The 7,200-nt window shown below is 53.5% G+C and overlaps 1 non-coding gene across 1 annotated transcript; it reads left to right on the top strand.

Moving 5' to 3' along the window:
- The first annotated feature begins 6,408 nt into the window (after nucleotides 1-6,408).
- Nucleotides 6,409-6,548, top strand: LOC123359053. The gene has a single exon (XR_006575818.1). It is a non-coding gene; the product is annotated as a U4 spliceosomal RNA (small nuclear RNA).
- The last annotated feature ends 652 nt before the right edge of the window (nucleotides 6,549-7,200 follow it).

The following is a 7,200-nucleotide window of genomic DNA, read 5'->3' as shown; positions in this document are numbered from 1 at the left end:
GGCCCTGTCATCCTTTTTGTACAGGGGTGGCTTGTTTTCTGGGAGCACAGCAGTGCCTGCACCCAAGGTGAGTCCCTGAGCTTGGGCTCTGCAGTAGGAAAACATAGAATGGGCTTCTGCCCTTAGTTGGCCCACCTGACCTTTAACAAGGAAAGATGGGAGCTGTCTTTCCCAACATGGCAGGAAGAGAGTAAGGCAGAGCAGTCCTCAGGAATGGTGCCAGAGGGCTGCTGGGCAGTGACAGGCAGGGATTGGGGATGGAAGCTCCTCTGTGCAGCTGAGCAAGGGCAGTACCAGGGAAGGGGCATCTGTGAAAGTGACCCAGCAACACCTCTCCTCCTCTGGGCACCTAGAGCAGAGGCGGCTGGTGCTGACAGCTCCAAGGGAAGGCTTAAAAGCCACAGAGCAACTGAGGTCAGGGCTAGAGGAAGGCAGGACCATGCCTATGTGTGGCCTTCGGACAGGCACAAAAACACCCAGCCAGGCTGCTCCCTGCCAGGCCAAACACCCACTGAAGTTTCTTTGGCAAGTCAGGAAGGGCAAAGGCGAGACTGGAAGCACCTGGGGCTCATGCCCCAGCCTTTGTGATGCCCGACCCCCAACTCCTTCCCGGGGCTCTAGCTGAAGCCAGAGCATTGGCCTGAGCGGCCAAGAAGAGGTTCCAGCCCTGAAGGGAGCAGGACATTCAGCCCAAAGGTAAAACTGCAGAAACACAACCACCAAGGGACTTGAACCCTCAGTCTTCTGATCTACACTCAGACGCCTTATCCATTAGGCCACATGGTAACATAAGAAAAGTGCCTCCAAGCACTTCTTTGGAAAAGGCGACATTGTGTTTCTCAGGTCATCTGCTGAGGGGGGCCGAGACTCTCTGGGCACAAGAAGTCGAGTTCCCAGCAACACGTGAGACTTAATTCTCTGGAGCCAGGTGCAGGGCTTTGGCAGGGAGGCTCAGGCCTGGGGGATTGGAGTGCAGCGGACGGACCGGCTGTCTAGGTGCGGAGATTCAGTCGCACTGAGGCACAGGAGGGAGGAGGAGGAGGAATCCTGCTGACAGGCAGTGGCTGTGCAGAAAAAGAGGAGGGGTTCTGGGGACTTTTTTTGCCTCTCTTTTGCCTGCCTGCTCACTCTTGAGGTGAACGGTGAAGACAATGTCAACAAGCTCAGGTAGCTCAGTTAGTAGAGCATCAAGCTCTTAATCTGAGGGTCCAGGGTTCAAGCCCCTGTCTAGGTGCTCAGCTTTTAAGTTCCCTTGTGTGCCAGGAGTCAAATGATTCCTGGTGCTGCCCACCAGCCACATGTGCATTCCCAGAAGCCATGGCCATTTCCTGGAAAGGTTCCTTTCCTCAGGAATCAGGAGAGAGGCCACATCCACAGGAGCAGGCCTAGAACACGCAGTCTCTGGTTGGCAGGAAGCGCTGTGGGGCCAGGTGCTGAGAAAGCCCAGAGGGGGAGCAGCAGAGATGAGGGGAAGAGAGACAGAGAAGCAATGAGGACAGAGCACAAGTGTACAGGGGGTTCAGGTCCAGCTATTGTGGGGAACTTCCCTGGTTTATACACGACCCTGGTGCAATTGGCAGGAGAAAGGATCTGAGTCCCCACCCCCTTACCCAGAGGCTGCCTGACCCCAAGGAGGCTCTTTCTACTCTCCTGTGTGGCAGAGACCTCGTAACCCCAACAAGGCTGGGCCCAGGAATCCTGGGGGCTTTGATGACCCCCAATCTTGTCATGATCACTTGAACAGGGATACAGTGTCCCCACTCTGGGCACTTCCCTGACCCACTCCTCACTGCATGTGCTTCAAGCAAACACCATTTATTACCCAGCAATCAATGTAAAACATAAGGAAAGATGGGAAAGGAAAACACGTCACCCTGTTCTGTGGCGCAGGGAGATCACAACCAGCGTCTCTGGAGGGTCAGGGCAGGTCACAGTCTCTCCCTCACATGTCCCAGGCCTCCTCCCCAGGCCCTGGCTGTGCTGCAGGGACACCACGGGCTGGACACTTGCTCTGGCAGTGGCCACATGCTCTAGGTGACAGGCCCCTTGTTCCCAGTGTCAGCCCCCATGTAGGGGATATGATCCCCCCACCCCCAAAAGTCTGGCCTACAAGATCTCTTGACGGGTGGCATCTCCTTGCGCTGGGCCTTCTGCCCAGGGTCCCCCTCACTCTCCCACGCTGCTCACTGCACCCACCTCCAGCCCCAGTGCTGCTGCGGCTCTGCCTCCAGCTCCCTGGGCTGCTCCTCTGGCTCCGCTTGCTGCAGCTCTTCTCCCAGCACAGATCTGCTCCCTGGGCAGCTTCTACGGCTCGTGCTGCTGCGGCTCGGCTCCCAGCATGGATCTGCTCTGGTTCTCCCTGGCTGGTGCAGCTCTGCTCCCCGGCTCTTCTCGGGCTCCTGCTCTCTCCTTAGCTCCGCCCCACTCTGGCCCAGGCAGTTCCAGCTCCCACGGAGGATGGGACCCCCTGGCCTGGTGACTCCCTCATTACACTGCCTGGCCTGTCAGTGCGGCTAACTTGGAGCTTTGGCCTCTCCCCATTGCCCCTGGGGACTGTCAGTCTCAGGGTCCTGATTTCCCATTGGTCCTTCCCCCTTCTACTGGGACTGGGAAGTAGCCAACCAAAAACCCCACTAAGTTTTAAGGGGCCAACAGTCCCTTACACAAGCCAGCCCCGTGAGGGTCATTGCTGTGCAGAGAGGGCAGCATGAGCTGGTCCCATGGTGTAATGGGCAGCGCTCAGAACTCCGAATTCTGCAATCTGAGTTCAAATCTCAGTGGGACCTTGTGTTGGCTTGTGGTAAAGCCCTGGAGCTCACAGTGCTCAACTTCCCTGTCTCCAGTTGTGCAAGAGCCAGTCTTTCCCCTCCTGCTAGGTGATTCACATCTCCTAGAGCCAGGTCTCTGGCTGGGGTGGCCACAATGGGTTGGGGCTCTAGAACTTGCTACCCTGGTGGTTGGGATTCTTGCTGCTTCACCTGATGCCCACAAGTTTGGCCCTTGTGCTTCCTGCCACACTTTTCCTGGGGCCCACATGGCGCTTGAAGGAAGGAGGGTCAGGGCTGGGATTAATAGTCAGGGCTTGGCAGGAGGGAGGAAGAGCCCCAGGCTGGAGCCCCACACACCTTCCCTCCTCCTCTGGGCTCCTAGAGCAGAGGCGGCACAGCTCTGTCTGCTGGACACCTCGGCAGAGTAGGTGAGTTCATGTAAATACAGTCTGGTCCCAAAGCCTCCCCCAACCCTGGCTCATCACTAGCTGTCAGGGGAGAGCTCATCCACACCTTGCTTCCAAATCATCATTTGAAATTCTGAGGTTGGCCAACGTTGCCGAAGCCAATGCACCGACATTGTCAGCAAACACAACAGCTGGGTGAGGAAACCCGGCTTTGTCCAGACTTTTCAAACCTATTAAACTTTCTCAGGTACAAGTATTTTTCATACGTTGGACCTGCTTTTAAAGTGAGTGTTAATGTTTCAATTTCCATTCAGATTTGCAACCAGTGACAACACTGGCAGCGCTGCATGTAACTACTTGACCTTTGGGGGGGGTGTTGGGGAAATTCGGGGGAGGGGTGCACAGCCCCCTGGCTGGGGGGCGTATAGGGAATTCCCGGTTTCACTGAATTGAGTCTCCTACTGCAGCACCTCAGTAGGTCACATCAGAGAGGAGCTGCAGTGTCTAGGCAGTGGGATGCCTGTGCCTTTAAGAGCCCAGCCCTGGGAAGCCCATGCTGAGAGGTGCTGCCTGTGGGAGGGGAAATAGAAAAGCCCCTCTGCTCCCCCCACCCTGTTTTTGCAAACACTGGAGTCTCAGCCCCCCGGGGTAACTGTTACCCCTCTGCCCCTGCCTGTGCCGGGGTTTAACCCTCTGGCAGCGCCTCCCCCTGGGCTGAACTCCGGCTCCTTCCCCCCTCCCTGACTTTGCCCTTCAGCCCCTCTCCTAACTCTGCCTCCAGCTGCTTGACCCCCCGACCAGTCAATTTCCACCCCCTGCTCAGACCCTGGCCACCCCCCTCCTCTGATTTGCCCCCCTTTGCCCCTCTTTAATCCCTGCAAAAAGTAGGGGGGGCTGGATCCCATTCTCGGGGGGGGGCAGGGCTCCTGGCCCCTGCCTGCCCAATGCTCAAAGCGCCCCCCACGATCTTGCGGATGTTTGCCGAGTGCTGCAGGGTCACCTGCAGGGAGAGAGAGACGCAGTTAGGAGGTGATGCAGCCAAGGGTGCCTCACCCAACACTGAGATGCAGCCACCTCTGGGGTGGGTTGCACAAGTCAGCAAATGAATTTGGAACAGGAAATGCACTGAAAGGACCGAGGCAGCTGCAGGAGGTGGAGAAAACCAGAAAAAGCAGGAGCCCTGGATCCCAGCCCTCCCCCTCTCTACCCCCTAACCCCCAATCCCCTCCCACATTTGAGGGGAGAACCCAGGAGTCCTGGCCCCCAGCCTTGCCCACCCCCATATTCCATCCAACAGCTGCCCCCCCAATTGCAGGGCAGCGCCATGGGGCACACCAGGGCCTGCCTGTTTGCACAGGACAGACGACACCAGTGCCCCAGGGTGGGGAGAGATGATGCTAAGGGAGAAGCAGGCAGCAGACACCCCCACGACAGAGTAGGAAGTGCTAGGGGGCGCCGTACTGCAAGGAGTGAGGGGGGTTGGCAGGGAATGGGAGGATCTCCCCTCACAGCGGGTGCATCTGTCTCCCCCCCGCAATTCCTCCCCAGCCCTACCCCGGCCCAGGCTAACCCCGGCCCAGCTACCAGGGTTACATTTGGCCTGGATTCCCCAGCTGCTGGGGGAGGGGCGTGGGGCTGGGGAGCATGAGCCTCTACTCCCCCTTCCCCCGACACAGCTGCATGGAAACTGACCAAAGGAGCCTGCAGCACTGCTGCCTGGAGGAAACTGAGGCACCAGCCAGTGACAGACACATCATGGCTCTCCTCAGCCTCATCCTCTTTTCCAGATACAACCCGGGGTGGTGAGGGGGGAACTCAGGGCAGTTGCATAGTTAACCTGTGGAACTCCTTGCCACAGGATGTTGTGAAGGCCAAGACTATAACAGGGTTCAAAAAAAAAAAGAACTGGCTAAATTAATAGAGGACAGGTCCATCAGTGGCTATTAGCCAGGGTGGGCAGGGATGGTGCCTGTAGCCTCTGTTTGCCAGAAGCTGGGAATGGGCGGCAGGGGGTGGATCACTGGATGATTCCCTGCTCTGTTCATTCCCTCTGGGGCCCCTGGCAGAAGACAGGAGGATACTGGGCGAGATGGACTTTGCATCTGAACCAGTCTGGCCATTCTTATGTCTCCCTTGGTGCAGCAGTGACACCCAGTGGGCAGTCAGAGTAATGCACAGAAGGTGTCTCCGTTGGCGCAGCAGTGACACCTCGTGGTCATTCAGGGTAATGCACAGAAGGTGTTTCCCTTGATACAGCAGTGACACCCAGTGGCCAGGTGGCGTAATGCACAGCGTGTGTCTGCCGTCTAGGAGCAGTGACACCCAGGGACCGGTCACAGTCAAGCACAGATTGTGTTTCCCATGGAGCAGCAATGACACCCAGTGACCAGCAGGTGGTATCAGACTCTTCTCGTTTGGTGGGGGACTGAGATGGGCTAGACAAAAAAAAATTGGGGGGCAGGCTCCATCCTTTATGGGAGCAATACAACCTTTATTAAAAATAAAATAGTAAACAGGGTTTACTTTAATAATATAAATCTGTCCAAATTTTAATACTATGAGCTCAGATCCAGTGTGAGTAGTCTCTTGGTCTATCCAAGGACATGATCAAGTGTCTTGATGTTTTTGGTCTTTTGGCATCGAGATGAAAACCTTGTCTGAGTCTTTGGAACCTTGAGATAAAAATATTATTTAAATACAAAGTTCTTAAAGATCCCATCAACAACAAAAAACTAAATGAAAAATTGAAACAAAAAACAATGCTTAATTTAAAACCCAAACATTAAGAAAAACTTTGTTTTTAAAAATAAAAACTAACAAATGCCATAAATTAATAATTTCAACATTTTATCAAAAAGGTGTGCTACAGCAGGATGAGAAACTAACATAAAATAAATAAGCCTGACCACTAAAACCTCCCATAAAGGAATCATATCCTTGAATAATGGCCAAATCTGTATAAAATATGCAGAACTATGTCAAAACTGGTGTTGCAGGTCAGCCATTCGAATCCAGAAAATGTCAATTAAAAGCTCCATTCCAATTAAAAAAAACAAAACAACCCAATAAACCAAAACAGTCACAGCCTGAAACAAACCTACACAGAAGCAATATTAAACCTGTGCCAACATTGGAACAAACTATGTAAATTTCTAATTCTAACTTCTTGTTTCTCCCAGGAGGAAAGTGTTTTGCATCTCAGTAACCAGGCTGTCACTGCAGTTTTCCTTTCACTAAATAAGAAGTGGCAGTATCATAGCCCATGAGGATAATCCGAGGCGTGATTATTGCTAGTTGAAAACTTTTCCCAATGCCCTCAGTTTTCTCTATGAGAAATTGAAATTGTATCTTTGCACTAATATCCCAAATGTGCAAGTCCATCCCCTCAAAGCAGCCCCACACCCTGAGCCCAGGGGAGAATCCCAACTGGTTTGTGCATTTGTAACCCTGGGGCCTGAAGCTGATGAGAGAAAGGGAAGTGAGCAATCTTGGAGCTTTCCGATACCACCTGCTGGGAGCAGAGGGAATTGACTGAGCAACGTCCTGGCTAATTTTCACCTTGTTCTCTGCCAGCAGGCTCAAGGGTGACTTGACCATGGCAGCACCCTATGTACATTTTGGGGCCATTGGGGTGAAATGTGAGTACTTTTGGGGTTGGGACCCACATGAGAAGGGACGTGCACAAACTGGAGAGAGTCCAGCACAGGGCAATCAAAATGATTAGGGGGTTGGGGCACATGACTTATGAGGACCTACAGGCCATATCCTGTATGTTAAGCTAAGGCAAAGTGAGCATCTCTATAGTGTGACCTTTTACTCAGAAAGGAAAATTGACCTTTATCTTGTTACTCAAATAGAGAAGTACCCATGCCTGTCTAAGACCTTTACCTAGACCAATCGACAATGGAGAATGGCATAAGGGGTTTTTCAGTGTTGTACCCACAGAATTAACAGGTACACCACAAGGGAACCTATGTGCATATGTACATGTCATCAACACGCACAAACATACTAGCCTATGAAGT

The sequence above is a fragment of the Mauremys mutica genome, unplaced genomic scaffold (assembly GCF_020497125.1).
Source record: "Mauremys mutica isolate MM-2020 ecotype Southern unplaced genomic scaffold, ASM2049712v1 Super-Scaffold_100100, whole genome shotgun sequence".
NCBI lineage: Eukaryota > Metazoa > Chordata > Testudines > Geoemydidae > Mauremys > Mauremys mutica.
This window is presented reverse-complemented; position numbering and strand designations above follow the sequence as displayed.